This window comes from Canis lupus, chromosome 36 (genome assembly GCF_048164855.1).
Source record: "Canis lupus baileyi chromosome 36, mCanLup2.hap1, whole genome shotgun sequence".
NCBI classification, from domain to species: Eukaryota; Metazoa; Chordata; class Mammalia; order Carnivora; family Canidae; genus Canis; species Canis lupus.
In genome coordinates, this window is record NC_132873.1 from 7,037,893 (window position 1) to 7,062,215 (window position 24,323).

Consider the following 24,323-nt stretch of genomic DNA (forward strand, 5'->3'; position numbering starts at 1 on the left):
TTGTACCAGATACAAAGAAGATGAATGGACTGAATAATAAAATCCTTCGGTATGTTTCTATATGCCCATAAAGAACAGTTAGTGTTTGACTCTATGTTTAAGTTCCCTTAGGAGGGGAGGAATATCTGAGCTCAGAGATATTTCTCTTTTTATTGAGTGATAGAAACTCAATTTTGAATTGACATAGTTGGCTACAGGGACCCAGTATTTGGTGAGTTTCTACCAAGCACGGAAATTATGTCTCAGGTGAGAAGCAAAGTTTCATTTATGGAATAGCGATAGGTCCAGATGAAAACTCACTGACTTATTCCAGGCACTTCTAGGGGTTTGGGAAGGGGTTACCGAGACTGTTCAGCAGCAGCTTTCATTTCCCACAAACACAACAATAACAACTGACAAACACCAAGAAATCCTGAACAGGCCTAAACCAACATTTGAAAATTATTGTAATGAAGAGATTGCCTCCCAGTTTCACAGGCTAAAAGCCTGGTTGGTGCTATTTAATGGCTCTCGATCCTGCAACCGGGACAGAATCTGAGATCATGACATAACTACTCTGCTCTGGCCTGATGCACAGGGTCTCTTGTTCCTTCTTATTTCCTTTTCAAAATATAAATAAACAAAATGTAGTATATTTAACTGACATCAAATGCCTAGAGTCAGGATTTCCTCATTCTGTGCTTGAAGGATTTTCGATATTTATCCCAGAAGGTAACATTGATTAAGTAAGACAGAGGTCTTGAATTCTAAAAAAAAAAGTTTCCATTGGATTATGTGAAAACAACTCAGGGCTTTCTTAGCTACAAGCTAAATATGAGCCCGAAACATGACTTGGCTGCTGGGAAGTAAATCCAGTCCCTGGCGACACTAGTAGAAGTATGATTACATGTTGGAGAGAAGTGATAGGTTTAGCGCTGTTTAGATCCCATCTGGTGTTAAGTCAGAGGCACACAGCACAGACGAGGGCATTAACAAACCTCATCATACACATACAGGCCAGTCTTGTGGTGAGAGCAATAGAAAGAAATTGAGGAATATAGAATATTTAAGAGGATGGCTGATGGCTTCTGCAGATATTTCTTCAATTAGATAATAGTAATAATTAGATCTACCAAGAATGAGACCTGCTGCCTCATGAGACATGAGTTCCAGTCACCAGCTAGTCCTGCCAGATATGCACTTCTAAAACATAACCCATTTCCATTATTTTAGGCATCATGATATATAACATACAGCAACAGCTAACATGAAATTTGTCCTAGGCATTCTTCAAGTATTAACCCACTTAATCCTCATGACATCTCATAGTCTCATTTTAAAGTAGAGGAAAGTGAATCGTAGAGATAACTTGCCCTGAGTCAATGTGCCTACTAGATGGAGGAGCTGGGTTTCAAACTTTTCTCTCTCTTTAAGTCATTTTAGGGAATAGCTTTATTCTCTCTAATTTCTAGAAGAAAAACTTGAAGCTAATGACCAGATGAGCATCAGAGCACAAAGGGACCTTATAGACCAGTTAGTTTGAAGAAGATGTAACCAAATACAGAGGAAGAAATTGACCCACAAACAGTCTTAAAATCACCCATCTATTTAATCTTTGAGCCAGGATTAGAACCCAAATTTAAATTTAAATTTAAATCCCCAGTTCGGTGGCCTTCCATTGTGTCCTGACTCTCATGGTGAAGAACATGGGCCACCCTCTCTCCCATGGGCCAAAACCTGGGCATTCAGAATAAGACAGTGTGTTAAAAAACATGGCAGCCTCATGGAATGGAATGTGTGCTGCTGCCTGGGGAACATTAGGGGGGAGAGACAGGCCAAGAGGCAGGAAATGAACCCCAAATTCTTCAGTTGCATTCCACTGGGCTTGAGTATGTGCTGCATGGGGATGCCCAAGTATGATAGGTAGGACTATGGAACCTAAACTATGGACAGAAAGAGGAAAGAGTTATGGAGAGGAGGAGGACTGAATTCTGGCCACATTGCATGACCATGTGACAATTTACTTCTAGAGCCCAACATCTTTGGTATGACCCCAGCATAATTTGTATGTTCCAGAGATGAAGGGTGATCTCAGATCTGCCTGGAGAAGAATAGGAATTCTCCTCACACCATCCACCTGCCACCTGTTGAAATGGAAATTGACTGTGCTTCCTGCCACATCCCCTCTCCTGAGAACAGCAGCCTAGTTTCCTTTAGATGAGCCACCATGCAGTTTGGGAAAGTTTACTCTTAACCCCAGGCTTTAGGGTCAGACACCTTGATGAGGCCAGGCTAATAACAAAAACATATTCTACTGGCCATTAATTATTTCAGAAGAGGCCCTATGAACCAGGGTGGACCCTTGAGAGCCCTCCCCATGACTCTGACTGGGAAATATTCCCTTTGTGCCTAGGGTTTTCTAAACTATAGGGTGACTTGAGAGCCCTCCCCATGACTCTGACTGGGAAATATTCCCTTTGTGCCTAGGGTTTTCTAAACTATAGGGTGACATTGCTGGAAAGCACCCTTGCCTTCTCTTGAATCAAGTCTGCCTGAGAAAGCAGAGAGAAAGAATGCTAAGAAACTACAGTCATCTGTGCCCAAAACCAGTTGTGCTACTGGACTTTCCAGTTCTGATGGCCATTAAATATCCTATAATATCCTAAACTAGTTTGACTCAGACATCTCTTGTTTGTAACCCAATGAATCCAGACAATTTTCGTTTTCTACTATTAAGTCTTAGAGGAGGAGGGGATGGATCAGAGAATGGAGGCCTCTCCAGGAAAGCCTTCACTCCTTCCAACACTTCCAAACCTCACCATGAAATGTGCCAAAGCCTCCTTTATTCTGACAATACAGGACTTGAAAAAGTCTTTCAAATCATCTTTCCTGAGTTTATATGAGTGTGCAACTAAACCTATTCAAAGAGATGGGCCTTTTCTCTGTTTTTGTTTTCATTAAGGCACTTCCAAAAAATATGTATTTGTAAAATGATCAGAGCTCAGTACTATGAAGTGTGTTTGAATGTGGTGATTGTATGTCAACCCTGTAGCCAAGGAGCTTATGCAGAGAAAAATAATGAAAGTGTGAGACATTATGCAAAATAGACACAATTCCTCTAGATTTTCACATACAATGTTGGGTCAGGCAGGGTGTGAGCATGAGAAAGACAAATGGAACATTTTCTGGTTTGGTGTTAACTTGGGAAGAGTTTTGAACTGTCTTAAGGGAAGGGAGGGACACTGACAACTGGGAGGGTGGAGCAAGTGGGGAACATATGCATAGAGCCGGCTAGGTCATATGCGTTTCCTGAACTAGAAGCTTGGTGGTCTAGAGTCCTTTCACCACCACCCCCAACTCCCACAATCCCGTTTCCTGTTCCCCTCAGCAGGAAAGGAACATAACGTAAACTGGACTCAACACTGATATCAACACACTCAAGCATGTTGAGCATAAAATTAACAGTCTCTGAAAAGAGGCAGACATTCTCAGGGAAGGAAACAGCAGGGTGGCCCATTGACACCAACCAAGTCATCCGAGAAGTCTCTGCTGACTCTGTCCTGACAGCATTGGGGTTTTCCTGGAGCCCCTCAGAACATGTGTAGGGTGAGCAGGGTGTGTTGGATTTCATTTTATTTCCTTAATTAAAGCAAAATCTAACCTCAAAAGAACCCTCAATGGTTCAGACAAGATGAATTGGAGGATTTGAAATTCCTTTTCCATGACCAGATGTCATTCTGAGCCCTACCTCCTTGGGAAGGAAGGGTTCAGGAAGGCCTGTAGTGGCCCACAGTTGATATGTGGCCCTAAATAGGACCCTTACTTCAATCAGAGCAGCAGCTGGCATCCTGCTTCGTAAAGAGGGTGGCTGGCCCAGAGAACCAACAGAATGGCTTCCCTCCCTTTGCTGGACCTTGTGCACCCACTGAAACTGCTTGGTCCTCACACTCCCTACCTAGAAGAAAAGCAACTGCATCAGGAAAAAATAACCCAAACCACAACCAGACTCCCTGGGCCATCTGCCCACGCAGCAATAAACATCTGGTCACCATGGAAAAGTCCTCTCCATCCCCAAGATGATGTCTTACTTACCTCCTCTGTGTACTCTGCTCTAGATCCTAGAGGTTTCAAGGTACATGTTTATAAATGTAACCCAGTCAACTGGTCTCAACCAAATTTCCAATAGAATATATGACATACTCCATAATCTAACTAAATTCTTCAGTTTGTACCTAAATTTTTGGAAGCAGGTATATCAATGATAATTCATTTTCCTTCCACCTGATTTCATCATAAATTCCACCCACTCTAATAACATACATAATTCAAGCTGGATTGACATGGTATAATTATGCCGTTCAAACTATCTGATGAGAAGTTTTCTCTGATGATGTCAACAATGGACTAGATTAAATGGGTGTGGAAACTGGAAGGAATAGGACTATTTATTTAGTAAACAGCGTGAGAAAAATTGATTATACGGAGAAAAAGAATGTAGCTTCTTATTTCACACCAGACACCAAAATGCATCACTACGGATTCAAAAGAAAAATAGATAACTATCATTTTTTAAAAATCTATTTACTTATTTATTTTAGAGAGAGATAGAGAGTGCAAGCGGGGGTGGAAGACAGAGGGAGAGAGAGAGAGAATCTCAAGCAGACTCCGCACTGAGCACAGAGCCTGACATGGGGCTCAATGCCAGGACTCTGGGATCATGACCTGAGCTGAAATCCAGAATCAGCTGCTTAACCAACCGGGCCACCCAAGCAATCCCAAAATAGATAACTATTATATGTGAAATGATCTGATTGGGAATAAAGAAGCTGCTTTAAAGGTAGAAAAGTAAAGAGTTCTTTTTTTTTTTAAGATTGCTTTTTTTTTAATAATAAATTTATTTTTTATTGGTGTTCAATTTGCCAACATACAGAATAACACCCGGTGCTCATCCCGTCAAGTGCCCCCCTCAGTGCCCATCACCCATTCACCCCCACGCCCCCACGCCCTCCTCCCCTTCCACCACCCCTAGTTCGTTTCTCAGAGTTAGGAGTCTTTATGTTCTGTCTCCCTTTCTGATATTTCCTACCCATGTCTTCTCCCTTCCCTTCTATTCTCTTTCACTATTATTTATATTCCCCAAATAAATGAAAACATATAATTTTTGTCCTTCTCCGATTGACTTATTTCACTCAGCATAATACCCTCCAGTTCCATCCACGTTGAAGCTATACATGAACATTTAAAAATGTTAATATCTGTAACTAAAAAAAGTACTTTTAAATGTTAAAAGTAACTTATGCATGGAGTTGAAAGGTAAGTCACAAACAGGAAAAAATATTTGCAAGAAAGGGTTGCAAATATGTAACAAGAAAGGGTTAACATTTAAATGTATAAAGCTCTCACAAATCATAACACACACAAAAAAAAATCAAGAAAACAAGGCATAGGATGCAAACAGTTAATTCTTGTGAGATGAAATGTAAATTGCCAATTACCATAAGGGGGGAAAGTCATCTATAATCACAAAGCAGCAAATTGAAGTAACAAGCAGATACTTTTTACACCCTAAAGTAGGCCCTCTTCTACATGAAGGTAATAGTAAAATTCAGTATATGCCTTGTGGATGTTAGTTTGATAAATGCTTCCATTGGCTCTAAAGTGTACATGCACTTGACCCAACCAAGCTGTGAGTGATGGAGCACATGCTACTAAAAAGGAGATCACTGACCCAGGGGAGGTTACAGCAGTGTCACAGAGCCTGCTGGCTGTCCTGGCCCTGCCTCTCATGCTCTGCAGGATGACACTGCCAGCCTGCACTGTGGGCATTCTCAAAACCATGGGGCTGTGCTTTGGTGTCTCGCAGCTGGACCTGGGGTTACACTGATTGAGATGTGGCTGAAGGAGCAGGCGGGAACTGGATACCATCTGCCTCTATCCTCCCATTTGATAAATGAGCAAGGGGGTGTGACAGTAACCTGCCCAATGACTCACAGCCAATGCACAGCAGAGCTTGGATCTGCGTCCCAGCCTCTGCACTTCTAACCCTGGCTCCTGCCACTCTTCAACTCTGCATGCTTTGTTCCAGCTAGTCAATCATCTGAACGATGTGGTTCGTGGTCCATCATCTGGTTTTCATTAATAACTAGCCAGTGTGGTATTTTGTAATGATCTGTCATAGTGTCCATGGCTGTTTCTTGGCCCTAGTCACTTCTGGTGTGGAGTAACAGGGAGGGGCCTGACCAGCAATGGTCTGGAGATGACACTGCACAGCAGACTATATCTGGGCAGGTCTTCTCCTCATAGGAAGCAAGAAGTTCAAAGTGACGATTTTAGATATGCTTTCCAAATCTGTATTGCTAATGTAAGTATTTTCTGAAAGTCTTGCTATTCTTCAAAAGAGCATAAACTACTTATGCAGACTGCATAGAACAGTAAACATGCAAGAAAACTCAAGGATGCCAAAGCAATTGTCATCCAAATGCAGATTCAGAAGATGACTCAAAGAATAAAGCTAGAGGTTGATGCATTTTCTTCAGCTGATGTGGGGTTCGAGTTAAAACCTTGAACCCTGTCATAGGGATGGCTAGGCCCAGGGAGTGGTCATGAAGCAAGGCAATGGTATACTTTAGATCAGTTTTGCTCAACAGAAACATAATATGAGCCATATTTGTAAATTTTTTAAAATATTATTTATTTATTTATTCATGAGAGACACAGAGAGAGAAAGAGGCAGAGACATAGGCACAGGGAGAAGCAGGCTCCATGCACGGAGCCTGAAGTGGAACTTGATCCCAGGACTCCAGGATTACACCCTGGGCCGAAGGCAGACCGTCAACTGCTGAGCCACCCAGGCATCCGTGTAATTTTCAATGTCTTAGTAGCCACATAAAAAAGTAAAGAGATAGATGAAATTAATTTTAATAATATGTTTTTATTTCACTTGATATATCCAAAATATTGTCATTTCAGCATGTAATCAATACAGAAATCATTTATCAAATATTTTACATTCCTTTTTCCTACTAATCTTCAAAATCTGGTATGTATTTTATACTTAGAGTACTTCTCAATTCTAAAGCCAAAATCTTTTTAGAAATACTTGAGCTGTATGTAGAGCTTCATAAAATTTACAGGTGAAACATGATCAAGTTGTTTCAAATATACGTAAAAGCTCTCCAATAACTGAAATGCACGTTAGTTCTTAAAATTTAAATTAAGTTAAAAATTCATTCCTCAGTTTCGTTCACTACATTTCAAGTACTCAATAGCTACATGTGGCTGGCTAGTGCTATCATTTTGGACTGCCTTAGACAGAGTCCTGTGATTTCTGAGTCATTTGACCGCCTGCCTCCATCCTGAGAATATTCAGTTCTGTAGCCCAAATCACCAGCTTATTCTAGCAGAGACACTAATGCTGAAAGATCTGAAGAACAAGAAAGAATGATCAGTCACCTTGTGGTGGGGGTAGGGATGGGAACCACTGAATAAAAAGAAGTGAAGTTTGCATGACCTGGGGAGAGAGGAGTGAAAGATTAGCTATCTCTCTGCTCCCAGAGAAAGCTATTGTCCCATCCTCCTGAGTAGAAATAGATATAAAGTATTTGATAAATACAAAAGTCCCAAAGCTCCAGCCCTCTATAACCCATTCTCTATCTGTAGGCAATATACATCAACCTGGTATGTCCCTACTTTCAAGAAATTATAGTCTAAGAAAATCTGATCTCTGAAAAAGAAAAGTGATTTTTATTTTTTTATTTTTTTAAAGATTTTATTTATTTATTCATGAGAGACATAGAGAGAGAGGCAGAGACACAGGCAGAGGGAGGAGAAGCAGGCTCCATGCAGGGAGCCCAATGTGGGACTCGATCCCTGGACTTCGGGATCAGGCCCTGAGCTGAAGGCAGACGCTCAACTGCTGAGCCACCCAGGCATCCCAGAAAAGTGATTTTTAAAGCTCTAATAGGGGGTACCTCGCTGGTACAGTCTGTCAAACAGCTAACTCTTGGTTTCTGCCAAGGTCATGATTTCAGGGTCATGTGATTGAACCCCACATTGGGGTCCACACTCAGCATGGAGCTTCCTTGAGATTATCTTGCTTTCTCCCTCTGCCTCTCCTGTTCATGTTCTGTCTGTCTGTCTCTCTCTCTAAAATAATAAATAAAAAAATCTTAAAAGTAAAATCAAACTCTAAAAGGACTTTGCAATGAGATCAACTACATGGTTTCTTTAAATATCCAGCTTCTCTCTTATATTTAGACTGTGATTAGATTAATGGGGAAAAAAATATTGACTCTCAACTTTTCAAGAACACACCTACTACAGAAAGCAAAGAACACCTGTTGTTGACCTTATCTTTTGAATCTTAATTTCAAAAGTTGTTTTCAAAGTTAAGACTCTGCTTATAGAATGGTCCCTCCCAATGCTCTTGGGTTTACTTAGGTGATTACTTAAAAGCATCCTGCCTTGATCTCAGTGTCTGGACAACTACCCTGATTCTCTACTCTCCAGGCCCATGTCAAATTAGCAAAAATATATTTTACCAGAGAAATAATTTCACTTATGAAATGTTGACGTTGTGTCATTTTGACTTAAGTCTTCTGTGTATACTGAAACTTTCCAATCTTGTAGAATGTGGAGTTTGACATTTTAAAAAGTCTACTATTTGCACATTCCCTTTACATTCATCCACATCTAGTCTTCCTATTGAGATAAACTTCAGAAGGTGTAGGACTGGATTAGACTGGCTCACTTAGAACCCCTGGCACTCTACTCCATGCCAATGGTACTTTAGAAAGTTTTCTCAATGGCATGGGAGAGTGAGAGGGAATGCACCAAAAATGTTTGGCATAGTAGAACCTTATTTGTTAAATAAAAACAGTAGAAAAAGGAAACCAGAAGAATGGTAGATGAATCAGAGGACAACGTTTGGGGAAAGAAGGTGGGCAGAAGCTGCCTAATTCACTTTATGTCTTCAATTGTCTTCATGTCAACACTCTTGGTCCCAGATTAGTCCAAGAGCAGCAGCAAAGCCAGCAATGGTGGATGACAAAGAGAGCCAAGCAGGAAATAAGATGAGAATTAACTCACCTGCCTCCCTCCTTAGGAAGCCATTTAGTTCTCTCCCCAGAGCACAGGCTCATTCTGACATACGTTGCTTAGGGTAAGTTTTATAAAGCAAGTGATTCAGGAAGTGAGTTGTCAAATGACTTCCAGACACGGATACTGTGGATTTTCACGATCACCACAGTGTAACCTGGAAAAGCTATACGTGCTTCTCATAGGTGCTTTGGGACGCTTCTGCTAAACTCATACAAGGTAGTAGGTTAATGGTGCAGCAGATGGGGGTAAGATGCAGCAGGTGCCAAGAGCGGGGACCCGTACTTCAAATCCCGCAGGCTGCTGATGTTCCCTGCCTCACCCCAGCTCACAACTCTTAGCCAGGCCTCCCTGCATAGATTCCAGAGGAAGAATGAAATGACCAAACAGGGATTGGGGCAGCACTAACTTGAGATAATTGCTAGTTGGTGTAGAGGTGAAGGGAGGATGGAAAGCAGATTAAAAGTGGTCTTGCGAAATAGATAGGGTTTCCATCAGGAGAATATCGCACTGTTGGCTATCACTGTGGGCAGCTACACAACAGGAAATGCTATTCATTCTAACAACAAGAAAGAGGGGCTGGATGAGGAGTTTGGGGAAAAGAAAGACAATTTACCTGGGAGTGAAAAGAACCATATTTGGTCTTGGCCATGCTACTGGCCACCTCTTCAGACTTCAGCAAGTCACTTCCTCTCTTGACTTCAATAGCCTATAATATATAACAATATAATCATCTTACTATGTGTTTTAAAGACATGGGATTTTAGAGGTGTTTATTTATCGGACCCTAATGTGGCACTTGAAACTGAAAGGCATTGTTCTAGGCATCCTGTAAATATTAACTCGGTTGATTCTCAAAATGACCCTTTGGGGTAGATGATTTTTGTGCCCCCATTTTACAGATGAAGAAGCTGAAGCACAGAGAGGCTTAGAAATGTGCCCCAGGTCACTCAGCTTGTTAAGTGGCAGAGCCTGGATTCAAAGGGACGGCATACAGAGTTTCTCCAAGTGTCCTCCATGGGTCACCTCCCCTGGAATCATCCGCAGTCTCTTAAAATGCAGGTTCCTGGGTGTAGCCGAAACTTACCTAATCATGCTGTCTGAGGGGTGGGACTTAGCACTTTTTATTTAGGCTGGTCCCTCAGGGACTTGGATGCATACCTGACTGTGAGAGCCACTGGACTCACACTGAGTCCACTGACGCTGACAGGAGAGCGTCATCACTTGAAGCCCTGCTTCTCTCAAAAAAGCACCCTGAGAAAACAGTTGAGCCTTAAACTCAACTGTGCATCTGGGCCAAAGGAGTAGAAAAGGCAGCGCACAACCAGGTTGGGGCCCCAGAAAGGTCTGTGGTCCATATGGGCAGTGAACCCCAGGGGACACCAGCCCCACCCCACTCCATTCCACCCCCAGCCTGGAAGGAACCACTCACGTGGAGTGCCACCCAGGTAACTCACACGGGCTGTAAAGCAAAGGGAGCTCAGGTGATAAAAGTCATTGCAAACTCTACAGCAGTTGGCGGGGGCTGCTGGACTCGAAATCCCACCCAAGAGGTGACAGCAGGCAGACCCCAAATCAAAGGAGACAACATCTGTCCTCCTTCCCCCAGGTCTTTCCATCCTCCCAGGTGTTGCTGGTTGACACTGAAGAAAACAACAATGGGAGGAGTCTGCTTGACGTCCGACCTCCTGGGGGTCACTGCTCAACAGTCTGACTCTCCGTCTCATGCTGTGAGCACGAGGGGCCTTCGTGCCACTGGGCAGTGAATAGAGGAAAGCACCCGATGCTCATGCCAGTTGTGCCATTGGGTGTGGGTTGCCAGGAGGTCACATCTGCCTTCTGGGCGCCTGGTGTCCTATATGTAAAATGAAAGCGCTGGAGATGTTCTCTCCAAGTCTCTTTCGTCTCTAACACCATCTGGGTCTAAGCAGCCTGAGCCTCCAGCAGGAATAAAACAACCTTCCAGGGCAGGAGGAACTCGGTTCAACAGACATTTCCTGAATTTCTATCACGGCAAAGCAGTTACCCTCTACTCGGCCTCGGGATCCTCTAGGGTCCAGGCCAAGAACATAGCACAAAACCTTTAGATGTTGCCCTTTCGTCCCTGTTTCAGGGTAAAATTACCACCAGGATCTGGGGAGGAGGGGGAGCTGCTGATGGCATACCTTCATTCTTCAGAAGAGAAGTCGGGCGCAAGGGTGACGGGTGCAGTGACTCTAGCAGGGAGCTTCTCTGGGATCCCGTCCTCCACACACAGCAAGAGCAGGTCCCCCAGGTTCCTATCCACACCCAGCAGAGGCTGAGGGGAAAGGAGCTGCACAAATGAGGAAAAGCAAAGCAGCTTTCACACACGAAAGGGACAGCCTAAGAGGGAAACACATCTATATTCCAGCCTCGTGGCCACAGTGTCTGGGCCAGGGAGCTAACACATGCATCCCCCAGGAGAGGATCTCCCCCTTCCAAGCCTGCCTGCCTGCCTCCTCCCCCGGCCTCACCTACCAGGGGCTCAGCCAATGCCTCTGGCCCTGGGGCTTCTAGGGAAGTGGGAAAGAAGCGCCTGCTCTGGTCATCGAGCCACATGATGCTGCCTCTGGGTAATTCCTCCAACCCTCCCCTCTTTGAGCATTGATTTCTCTACTGGCAGGTTGCAATAGCACCACAGAAACCATTTCATCTGCCAAGTATTTATGTTGTCAAATGTTGACTGGGCCCTTCCTTTGTACACAAGACCTTCCTTTCTTGGAGGGAAACGTGGGAAATGAAAGCATTGTCTGGAGTCGAGAGAACCTACGAACTTCTCAAGAGACCCCACAGATCTCTTTAAAGGCCCCCACCTGCTTAACTCCTCTCTCTCCTACCCGGGGCCGGGATCCCTCTCTGTGGCGAGATTGTGTGCCGCTTCCTTGCACCGTATGTGATGAGGGTAATTCTGTTTATCTCAAAGACTCCAACTTCCCTGCCCGTTTTCCCAAAACGGTGACAAATCACTAGACAGCCCCAGGTGCACCTGTTCCCCTCCCTAGCTCAAGCTTGGGCTAACTCCTGAGGAGTCTGCAGCACGGTGTGCTTTGCAGGATGGTCCCCACCTTGCAGCAGATGACAGAAGAGACACAGATGGGAGGCTATGTTCTTGCAGAGCTTTGTGGGCATCGTGGAGAAGGGCCCTGTCCTTTAGAGGACAAGGCTGTGAGATCCTTTCTCAAAAATGGACAAAGAGCTGTTGGAGGACTCTGAGGTGAGGGGAAAGGTAGATGAACATGGCAGAAAATGATAAATGAAAGGAAAGAAGAAGAAGCATTTTCAAAAATATAATCAAGTCAAGGAAAACAGAGGGGTTGACCCTTGTGTCCACTTCAGTGCCTGGAAAAGGAGAGTGTGGAATTTCATATGCCTGTGCCCTGGGAAATCTGTCTTCAGCACGGCAGAGAGTTACTCAACTGGCTACCTCACAGAGCCAATCTGTACACTTGAAGCCAAAATCAGTCAATCCAATAGTCGATATAAATCATATTGTCCCACAACAGCTGGGACAGATTCAGAACTGAATCACCAGGGTATTGGTTATAAGCCTGGAAAGCATTTTGCATCTGGGTAGGCACCCTCGTACACTTGTTATGTTTACTCTTGGCCTCTGATCATACCCAAAAATTCATCCAGATCAGTGAAATACATACACAGCTGGACCACCACAGCATCCAGTGTTTACCCATGGAGGCCCATGATCCTATCTGACTCCCCGGAAATTGTGGTTGGCCCAGGAAAAGGGTTTGGAGACATACATCTGCTTCAAGAAAGCTTGACTTTGGGGCCAAGTCATGGCAGCATGTATCATGAATATGCCTTGTATTCATTGTGTCGATCCCTATGAAACAACCCTGAATGGAAGAAATGAGTCCCTTTAAAAAATGAAATTAATAAAGAAGACCCAAGGAGCAAAATCCAGAGATGCCTAAGTGAGAAGGTGTGGGAACTGATAAAAGTCTAAAGAGAGGAGAAAGAGTCCTTTACCCAGGCAAGGGTAGCTGCTACCTAGAAGCAAAAATCCAGATTAAATGCCTTCCAAAGGCCCCTTTCTGTCCTGGGGTTTTAGCTCTCTGATTAATTTTCCAGAAGAGAGGTGATAGGAGCAGGATAAGTGGGAAGTGTTTATGAGGAGGGGTGGTAAAGAAAGTAAAAAGGGGGGAAAAAAGCAATAAAATATTTCCTTATCCGACAAGAAGCATGTGTGTTGGGGTGTGGTTGGGAAGGAGAGAACCTGTCATCTGAGTGTTGAGCAAAGGTTCAAGGTCATTTCTGAATTCATCCAAACAACCTCTCCCGGCACTTGTTGGCACATGGCAGATCTGGGATTTGGGGTTTTGGCAAAGACAAGCGCATCAGGAATTCAGAAAGAAAGAAAGAAAGAAAAAAAAAAAACCCTTCCAGTTTCTGAGAGAGAGAAGATGAAAAAGGCTGAATTTCTTGGGGTGGCTGCCAAGGGCGAGGCTGATGAAGAACAGAGAAAGGAGGAGACCTAGCAGCCTGTGAAAAGCAGGAAGGTCACCAAAGCTCAGGAGGCGTGAGAGCTGGAACAGTCTAGAGCTTCAGTGGACACGGAGAAGGGCAGCCTTGCCCACAGCAGTGTCAGTGGCCTGGGCTGGGATCGGGCTGTCAAACAGCCGCTGGGGTTGGGGGGCAGCAGCCTTCAGTTCATTAGTGACCCCATGAGCCGGCCAGACAACAGGTCCTACAGGCTGAAGGAGCCCCAGTTGGAATTTTGATAGAAAAACAGCCCCCGTGTGCTGCCCTGGACCCTGGAGAGCTTTAACTTGGTTCACCATTACCCCAAACCTTCCGGAAACTTCATCCGTGAGAAAAGGAGAGGAATCCTCATTTCAAAAGGCAGCATGAAGTGATTTTCAGACTTTACTTGAATGGCACAACTATTTGGTTGCTGCTGTTTCTTTTTTTATGTTTTTAAGCAGAACCCTAGTTCGGAAGACAGGTCAAAGGAAATCTTGTCAAGGCAGAAGGTGAAGCATTAAGAACTGGCCCGCCCCCTCTTGCCCCACAACCACACACAACATTTACACAGTCTCGTGGGCCCCGAGATCCTGGCCAATTCCTGGGCTATTCAGGACACAGGCAGTCTGAAGGCTCTTGGGGTAGGGAAATATCACAGCACAATTAGACCACCCTGAGTTTATTTTTTTTTTCACCCTGAGTTTAAATGCCAACTTTACCACTTAATTTCCTATATGACCTCACCTAACTGCTTAATCTTTCATACCTTAGTTTCCCCATTTGCAATTAGAGCCCCACCTCATGGGCTTCTTGTAAAAATGAAACATTTTACAAATATAACGTATGTGAGGTTCTCACAACAGTCTGAGTTCCCCTTCATGTAAATGATCTTATTGTCGGGGAAGCCCTAGTAATTCTGCTTTCAGGTGGCTTAGATTCAATGTAAATATTTATTCTTCTTAGTTTTAAACCAGCAGAAAAGGTAATCATCCTGAATATCTCTGTGTCTGTGCTGCATAAGCTGAAGCTCCATCCCAGGACTCTAACCCATAGTATAAAAACCAGTCAAAAGCTCAGAGAAATGAGTCACATTTGATTCAATATCATCACAGGGTTTTTTTTTTTTTTGTAGGAATTGACAAGTTGAATCTAAATTTCTTTTTTTAAAGATTCTATTTACTTATTCATGAGAGACAGAGAGAGAGAGGTAGAGACACAGGCAGAGGGAGAAGCAGGCTCCATGCAGGGAGCCCAATGTGGGACTCCATCCCAGGACCCTGGGATCATAACCTGAGTCAAAGGCAGATGCTCATCCCCTGAGCCACCCAGGCACCCCTGATTCTAAATCTCATATGTAAACACAAAGGACTGAGAAGAGCCCAAACACCTTAGCAAAAAACAAACCTTATTTTAAGCTTTATTATAAAGCCACAATAATAGAGGGAATAAGGCACTGGTGCCAAGATAGACAAGTAGATCTATAAAATATTGAGTCTAGAAACAGACCCCATAGCCATGGTCAGATGGTTTTTGACAAACATTTAAAGATAATTCGGCATAGGAATGACATTTGTCTATGAATTTGTTGTGGAATAAATGGAGTTCTGCCTCAATACAAGAAATTCAAAAGTCTCAAAATTATTACACAGTTTAGTAATTTAATCTACATGGACCTCAATTCCACTTTCTTAGTAATGAAAAGAGTTAATCATGTTTAGGGTCTACTGAGAACTTGATGACCTTCTTCCAGGAAATATGGTCCCAGGCTGAAATACCCTACAGGACAAAGATGCTACTCTGTTTCATTTATACTATTCCCCTGCCTTCCAGATGTGTGTTCTGAGCTGCTCTTCCGGTCAAGAACTTGGAACTGAAGTGACTTATCCACACCTTGTTCCCACATCCCCATGGAGACCATGACAGTATGCCATATGCATCACAAGACATCTGGCCAGGACTTAGTGCATGGGTTGTGGCCACAGAACAGAGCAAAGCTGAATGACCACACACAGGGTCAGAGCCTCTGACCACAGTCCCTTAGCTCGGCCTGCAAACCAACCCCACTAAATGAAAGCTTCCTTTCCACCTTATGCACGTCAAATGTGTTCCAAAGGAAGCTTCTCACCATTTACTCCCAAGTTGCTGCTGTGGAAAGAATCCTTCACTTCTTGCGTATCCCCTTGCTTAAAGAGGGCAGCCAACTTAACCACAGCCTGCTGGACTGCTTATGGTGACTTTGTACTTCAGAGCAAAAGACAGCTGTGATGGTGACAGAAACTCCATCAAACACCAAGGTCAAGTACAAGCCAATTGAGAGAGAAAGTGATTGTGTCAAGTTTGATTGGTGTTCTCCACCACCTTGCTATCTGTATCATGGGTCTCCTTCGCTTTTCTTTAAGACTAATGAATAATCCATGAATGTTCCCAACATTAGCTGCCCCTGGTTCTTCACCTCGTCCCTGCCTGCTTGCCCTCTGTCCAGGTGTGAGAGGATTGTGCATGGTGGTAAAGAATGTAGGCTGAGAACAACTGTCCGGGTTCATATTCAGGCTCTCCCACTTGCTGGGCAACCCTAAGCAGCTCACTTGATGTCTGTTAGCTTCAATTTCCTCCTTCATAACAGTACCTGCCTCCTGGAGTTGTGATGAGGGATAGATGAGATAGTAAGAGAAAGCCCTCAGCACACTGTTTGACACTTACTTAGTACTCAAAGACTAGCTGATATCATTATTAACATCATTATCACCGTTGTGGTTGTTGTGATGATAATGATGATGGGGATATGTGTTTATGGTGATGAAACAGGCTGCTCCTCAAAATGGAATTGTTGGTGTAGGAGAGATCCCAGGGAGAGGCTCTTGACAAGGGGCCAGACTGGCCTGCATCCAAAGCAAAATGTGAAGCACTAAAGACTTTTCTATGTAATGAAGGCCAGCGGGGAGCTGATCTGAAAAAGCAGCTGTATGCTGTGTGATCACGAAGGCGGGGCAGGTAATGATACTTGACAATATCCAGGATAGTTAAATCCAGAAGGTGAACATTTATGCAGGCCAAAGGTTTGGGAGGCCACCGAGATTCGGTATCTGGGGAATCACGAGAGAGAAGCAAGCAGTGGAAGAGACAGTGAGAACCCCTCAAAATGGAAATAGATGGGAAGCTCAAGAGAGAGAGAGCCTAGGCTTTGAGTTTCCAAAGTGGTTAGTCCAGAAAGAGAGGAGAGGGCTGGGGGAAACATGATGGGAGAGCCAAAGGGACACAAAAGGCAGAGGGCTTTACCAACCCAGCGCTGTGCCTTCTTAGCCCATCTTTGCTGCTGAGGGCAAGGAAAGAGAGTGAATAGATCCAAGATTTCCTAAGACTGAACCCAGAAGTACACCAGATGCATCCTAGGCAACTGCCCAAAATAGTATCAGCTCAAAAGTGAGCCAAAAAAGTAAATTCTGAGACAAACTAGAAGAACAAAATTGATGAAGGTGTAGGGCATTGGAAAAGACAGATCAACCTAGGCTGAACAAAGGAATAAAGATTGATGAAAATGTGGGGAACTCAGGCAGTTTAGAAAGTGTGTTTCTAAATCTCAGCAGCATGGATGAGGAGCTTCACTTTCATCAGAGGATCGATAAGAAAATAAGAACCTGGATGTTATTTCACAAATGTATATATTCATTCCCCCAAATTTTCCAAACCTCAATAATCCATTGATAATCAGTTTTAGTTAAGCATGGAGACGGAGTGTGTGTGTGTGTGTGTGTGTGTGAGAGAGAGAGAGAGAGAGAGAGAGAGAGAGAGAGAGAATATCTTGCAAAAAAGCTGGGGGACAGGGATACTGCCAGAGAGGCTAGAAAGTGTCAGAGCAAAAGATTATTTCCCCTTAAAAAAAAAAAAGATTATTTCCCCTTGTTACTCCCATGGCCCTGCCTGAAAGATCTAGCCCTGAATGTAGAATAAAATTAAGAACTACCTGCTGTGCTGGGTGATACAGTACTTCAGCTTCATTGCACATTATTTAGTGATCACCCTGATAATTTTTCAGAAAGATCAAAATTTGGTTTGGAGACCAATCACTGTCTCTTTTAGTGATCATAGCAATGGGTGCTTTAACCTCATATTTGTGCAATGCTTCCTGAATATAGGAAAATGGAGATATTACCTTGGTAAGGCTCTCCCAGCCCCCTATCTGATTATCTGATGGCCATGAAGGAATTCATCTGCCTTGGAGATTTCTCAACCCTCAAATTTTTATTTGAGTTGCAATTAAATATGATGGGTAGGGTATATTTGTGGTCTTCACAAAAAAAAAAAAAAAAAAAGGATTTCATTGCAAATCCCAAAGAAAGGATTCTTGAATTATCTTTGCATGATGTCCTACCTTCTGCAAGCCCAACTCCATTGGCAGTGATGGACAAGGGCAGATGATAGGTTTCTCTGCTAGTAAAAGGTTCCTTGGTGAGGGGACATTTCCTATATTGTATCCCTTGACACAAGACTGACACTACCCCTCTCTCCCTGACATTATACAAAAGGACATTATGTCCTATTTTCCTCTCTTTCACTCAGGTACCTCTTCCATCTTTAGGTTGGCAAACAAGTATGATTTGGTGGGCGGAGACTTGGCCACCAGCAAAGAATTATGTGATGTTATTCTGTGGTCAATTCTGTTCTTTCTCTGAAGTGCCGCATGATCTCCAGTATAAGTCTATTTTTTCTCTTCTCCTGGCTCTTTTTCTTCACCACATTCTCCCTCCACCTTCTATCCATATAAGCATCACAGTGAAGAACTAGCAAAGAAGTTAAGAAAGTGTACCAAGAGTCAGAGCTGCCATTAGAAAGCTGTTCAGAGAGGCATGTGTGGGGCGGGGCAGCCTCTTCATCCTCATCCATTTATAACGCAATTTCTATACAGATGGGCGGGGGGTAAGGACCTCTTATGGTCCTTCATGGCTGGGGATACTGACTCAAGACTGAGGTAAAGATAGGCAAAGAGCTACATGATACAGGGAGGACAATCCTGGGAATTAAAAATGTAAGAAAGAGGAAAAGAAGGAAATAGGCATAAAGGAAAGAAAAGCAAAGAAAGGGAAAATCAATTCAAAAGTGAAGAGTGGTATCATCCATTGAAAGTTTATTATCCATTCTTTCCATCATTCACTCAACGAGCATGTTGAATGCTACTGTGGGCTGGGTGCTCCATTGGACATGTTGAGACAAATCATTCTATTTAATTCTACTAACAACTCCATGAGCTAGCCATGATTCCCCTTCTATAAATGATTCAACTAGGACCCAGAAAGTTTGAGAAGTGAGCCCCATTTGCACAGGTAACAACAATGGAGCAGGTGGACCTCAGATCTTCCCGGCTTCATGACGTTGGCTTTTTTGTCATGGAGCTTCCATGCCCAACATCCTAGCTAACAAGTATTTTGAATATCTCAGGATAACGGACAGTGGCAAACCCCAATTTTTGGAATCGTCAGTTCTATCTGACCAGTTCTGTCTCTTCTTGACACAAACGAGATTCTTGGTTCCCTCACAACTAGAGCAGCTTCGGATTCTAACTACTGTAAGAACCTTCTGCATCCTTCCTTTCTCTTCCCACTTCTCCATACTCCTCAAATAAGAACTCATTTCCATTCCTCTCCAACCACATCCCTGAGCCCAGCTTGATTCCTCTGAGCACAAGAAGGGGAAGGCTGTACCTCCTAACACCTGTCATGTCACCAAAGAATTCAGAACATAGCAAAATGAAAGACAGGGAAGTACTGTTGGGTGTGTCCACCATGCTGTGCACTGTCTACAGCACTTGACGTGGGTCATCTTCTTGAACCTCACATTATGAGGTAAATATAAAGACCTCTGCTTTGCAGATAAGGAAATTTGAGACATTGAGTACATTTGTTAAGGTCACACAGTTAGGAACTAGCAGAGTTCAGACAGGAATCCAGGTGGTCTGCTTCTAACTCGTTTCCTTCACCCGAAGTAAGTGTGAAGATATTCAGGGGGTGAGAGTCAACCCCTGGGCCCAATGAGAGCTAACTCTCATCATTATTAATAGATGCAGCAGGCAGCAAGCCATCATCCAAGGATAAGAAGGCTCAGAGGAGCCTCATGATGACCCCCTGCAGGGACCTCTCATCCTGTGCTCTGTGCATAGCCCTTAATGACCTAACAAGTCCTAAAGCACTGCCTACCACCCCGCCTTTCTACATATTTCAAGCCACTTAGCCCCAAAGGTTAGAGAAAAACCTCTGTGAAAAGAACAACTGTGATGACCTTTTCGAGAGTAGAAACTAGGGAGAGAGCAAAAGAGAAAGAAGGAAAGAAAGAAAGAGAAAGGGTGTGTGTATTTTCCTTGAGGCTGGGAAGGGACCCAAGGAGCCTGGAGATGTAATGGGATACGGTGCAGATTACAAAAGTTTTGCTACAGCTGTAATAGCCTTTCACAAAGGCATGGCCCTCCAGAGGGCCATATTTCATCTCAGCTTTCCCCACCACATAAGACAGAGGGTGAGGAGTTGGAAAGCGAGATTGGAAACTCATGCCGGATCTGAGCGAGCCCTGACGTCCCCGTGACACTCCCATACAAACCAAAGTGAACTGGACCCAAACGTTCTTATCCTAGCAGGCATTGGATCTCACCCTGTCATCTGTTTATTTTTTTTTTCTTCACACTCTCCTTTCTGGAAATGCATTGCTTAGCAACCTGCTGTCTTATTCTAAACAGTCATGCACACAATTGTACGCACGCGCTTGGAGACACTGGATAATATTTGAGTGGCCTCGCTAGGACCAACGGGTCATTTACTTGGAAGACTTAGTTCCTAGTCTTTTTTTTTTGCATTAGTCAGAGTTGGTCCTTGGGCAGTCCCTGTGACCATCTTAGTCCCTCGAGAGACGGAGGAAGGGCATGACTGTCTAATGGTAAGTGGCTAGAGACAGCCACAGAGGGATTCATGAGAGGAAGGCAGGCACCAGCATTGATCTGACGGAGAAGATCATGAGCTCCCTCATGCAGGTAAGTTACCCATCAGCTACAGAGAATGTTCTGAAGGTGCTCCGTTCACTTCAGACAAAGAAGAAGAAAACTCACTGGAATCACTTTCCAGTTCAAAGGGATGGGGAACAGCCTTGCTTCCTCTCTGCTTTGCCATGCCAGTGTACCCCTCCTCAAGGGTTATCCTTGCCAAAGTCTGGGTGGAGATACTGATGTCCCCGTGAAAGCTACTATAATGACATGGTTATGTCAACTGGGAAGAGGCGCATGACAGGGATTCGCATCCCAGGAAACTGGTAAGTTATTTTAACCCTTTAATTTAAAAAGAAAGCACAGGTACAGAAAACCACGCAAAGAACATGTATAACCTAATGGGTTACTACAAGGTGCACTGTACTGTAGCCAACACGGAGGTAAGAAATAGACCCTCTCCATATGTCCCATCTCAATCGTGACCCTCCTCCCATCCCTCAAGGTCACCACTCTCCTGGCTTTTATAGTAATCACTTTGTATCTTTTCATCATGTTAGCACCAGGTTAGCATTCTCAGGTACTCTATGGTTTGATCTTAACACTTTTTAAAAAGGTGATGAGTCTGACAGATGAATGGATAAAGAAGATGTGGTACACACACACACACACACACACACACACACACAGGAATATTACCCAGCCATCAAAAAGAATGAAATCTTGGCCATTTGCAACGACATGGATGGAACTAGAGGGTGTTATGCTGAGCGAAATAAGTCACTCAGAGAAAGATAGTTATCATATGATTTCACTCATGTGTGGAATTTAAAAAACAAAACAGATGAACATAGGGGAAGGGAAGGAAAAATAACATAAGATAGAAACAGAGAGAGAGACAAACCATAAGAGACTCTTAACTCTAGGAAACAAATTGAGGGGTCATTGGAGGGTTTGGGGGTGGGGAGATGGGGTACCTGGATGACGGGGCATCAAGGAGGACATGTGATGTGATGAGCATTGGGTGTTATATGCACTGATGAATCACTAAATTCTACCTCTGAAACTAATACTATACTATATGTCAATTAAATTGAATTTAAATAAAAAATGTTTGAAAATATGATGAGTCTTTTTCATCTCTTTTCATCTGTGGTTCCCCCTTTACCCTTTTCATTTCCTTACAACCCAATTGCTGAAGAATCTGAGGCATTCAAGCCAAGAGTTTGAAAATGGGCAATTAAAAACATGACAGACAGGGGCAGCTGGGTGGCTCAGTCTATTAAGTATCCGACTCCTGATTTCGACTCAGGTCATGATCGCAGGGTCCTGATATTGAGCCCTGCATGGGGCTCTGCCCTCGGCACAGCGTGTGCTTGAGAGTCTCTCTCCCTCCCCCTCTACCCCGCTCTCCACACTCTCTCTCTCAAATAAATAAATAAAATCTTAAAAAAGAAAAGAAAAGAAAAACAACAGAATGAATGGGCTGGGTTTCTCCTTCAGCTTTCCTTGGAGTTCATTTTCCAGGAGATGTTAGGGTTGGGGAGAGAAAAAGTGTATGAGTGGAGTAGTGTTAGTAGGGCCACGGGACATTTCTTAGGCATGTGACCATATTTTCCCAGGTCCAGAGTCCCCTCCTCCCCTGCCACTCTGTTGGCAGGGCTGTACTAACAGGTGTGGCTGGGAGGCGGGGGAGGAGGGTGACTGGCCCAGCCCCCACCCCAAACAGTTAGGGAGCTTCAGCTTCAGCTTGGAGTGGCGGATGGGAAAGCTACTACAATCCAAAGTGAAAAGCCCAAAGGCTTTATCCCTGTCAGGAGCAGGGCTGACAAGACAAAGGCAGCCTGGTAACCAGAGAAGCCAGTGGGGAGTCAGAACACCTGCCTGCCCTTCCGGCTTCCATCATTGGTTTGCTAGGTCCTGAAAGCCTTCCTTCCCCTCTCTGGGCCTCAGTTTCTCCCCTTGGCAGCATGCAGATGTGAGCATCCATCTTATGGAAGCATGTGGTCACGCATGTTTGCAAAGCCCCACTTCCCTGGGGAGGGAAGACACCTGTGTAAATAGAGCAGCGAGGCGCCATGTGCTTGTTGGCTGTGTTCTAAGGGAGGCACCGGTCCCAGGCTGCGGCCTTGATGCTGCGGGGGGAACAATGCAGGCTCTGTTTGCCCAGCTGCAGCTCTCACCTTCCCCTTTGCTGCCCCATTCTCCATCCTCACCCACTTTTTCTGCCAGGGGCCCTGGGCAAGGGGCTGGGTTCCTATCAGAAAGCACTGAGGCACCTTTGGAAGCTTTTGTTTGCCTAAAGTTCAGTGTGGTGATAAAAAATTTAAAAACACCAAGTGGGATTTTTCTTTTCTTTTAAATTTCCAGGATCACCCACCACCATGTGTGCTTACCTGGAAAAGCAGAGAGCCAAGAGAAGACAGTGGTCCACCTGATGCTAAGCCAGCCCCATGTTTCCCAGTGATGCCCAAGAACAAGGCATCACCCTTTCTCCCTACCTCACACTCGCCAAGAAGCCCACATTGATGGAGAGGAGTCCTTCAAGCTCGTCTTAACTTCCATACATTTTGGCATATGTCCTCAGCAAAGAAGAAGAGAGACCTAACTGCCCCTCATTTGACTCAGCCAGCAGCAGTTTGGGAAGAATGAAGGATGAATTGGGAAGCCATGTTTCCTTAGGACAGCTCAGAACTGCTTGACTCTCAAACTGTTTATCTGGCTGGGATGGTTTTTTCAATGTGATCTCAAACTCAGACCAACATAACATAAAGCCCTGAAGATCAGCTTTTTCTTTTTCTTTTCTTTTCTTTTTTTTTTTTTTTTTTTTTTTTAGTGTTGGAGCAGACCACTGCTTCTGCTGAAACACTTGAAGTAACTGTGCTGCAAAATGTTATCTTTCTAAGGAATTTTTGAGAATAATTTTGATAACATACTGTCAAGCCTAAGTGGTTTGGCCTAAATACTTCTCCCTCACCAGCTGACTCTTGGCTGGGCTTGCTTAGATCTATTTACTTGGTTTAAAGCTCAGGGAGTTCTTAGGAGAATTATCATTACCTGTTGACTAAGTGGGCTGGACGCAGCTGGAGAGCTGATAATAGCTAGCAAGTATTTTCTGCTCAGTGTTAATGGAGTTAGACTTGATCTGAACTCCAGAGTTTTGGAGTCATTAGGGAGGCTGAGTCTGTGGATCTCTGGAAAGAAGACGGGGTGCTGAATAAGGGGGAGCATATTCCAGAATAAAAACCTTAAAAGTTTTGCTCTTATCATTACTGACTTTAAGTCAGCCATGCCTCCTGGGGAACCGTTCCAGCTCTAGTCTCAACAGTGTGAGGAACTCAACCATTTTCTGGAGAATCCCTCTAGCTCTATTCTAGACAGCATGGGGAAGTCTACTATTTTCTGGAGCACCCCTCCAACTCTATTCTAGATAGTATGGGGAAGTCTATCATTTTCTGGAGAACCCCTCTAGCTCTATTCTAGACAGTATGGGGAAGTCTATAATTTTTTGGAGAACCTCACCAGCTCTATTCCAGGTAGTATGGGGAAGTCTGCCATTTCCTGGAGAACCCCATCAGTTGTAGTCTAGACAATTTGGAAACATCTATTATTCTCTAGGGGCCTGAGCTCAGGAGATAGGAAGACCCCCTGGCCTGAATGTTGTCTTTTGGAAAGCTTAGAAGGTGGGAGAATCAACGTTCCCCATTCCAGCAACATGGACTTGAAAGCCAAGGGTTTAACAGGCCAGATTATGAATTTTTCAGGACTTACAGAGAAAGACTTT

The 24,323-nt window shown here is 44.0% G+C and overlaps 2 long non-coding RNA genes across 2 annotated transcripts; one reads left to right on the forward strand and one right to left on the reverse strand.

Moving 5' to 3' along the window:
* Positions 1–6,645: 6,645 nt before the first annotated feature.
* Positions 6,646–11,678, reverse strand: LOC140625853 (uncharacterized). The gene is made up of 5 exons (XR_012025136.1): positions 11,575–11,678; positions 11,241–11,389; positions 9,692–9,784; positions 7,432–7,489; positions 6,646–6,852 (listed from the first exon to the last, which is right to left on the reverse strand). It is a non-coding gene; the product is annotated as an uncharacterized lncRNA (long non-coding RNA).
* Positions 11,679–22,383: 10,705 nt separating this feature from the next.
* On the forward strand, positions 22,384–23,373 carry LOC140625867 (uncharacterized). The gene is made up of 2 exons (XR_012025145.1): positions 22,384–22,517; positions 22,910–23,373. It is a non-coding gene; the product is annotated as an uncharacterized lncRNA (long non-coding RNA).
* The last annotated feature ends 950 nt before the right edge of the window (positions 23,374–24,323 follow it).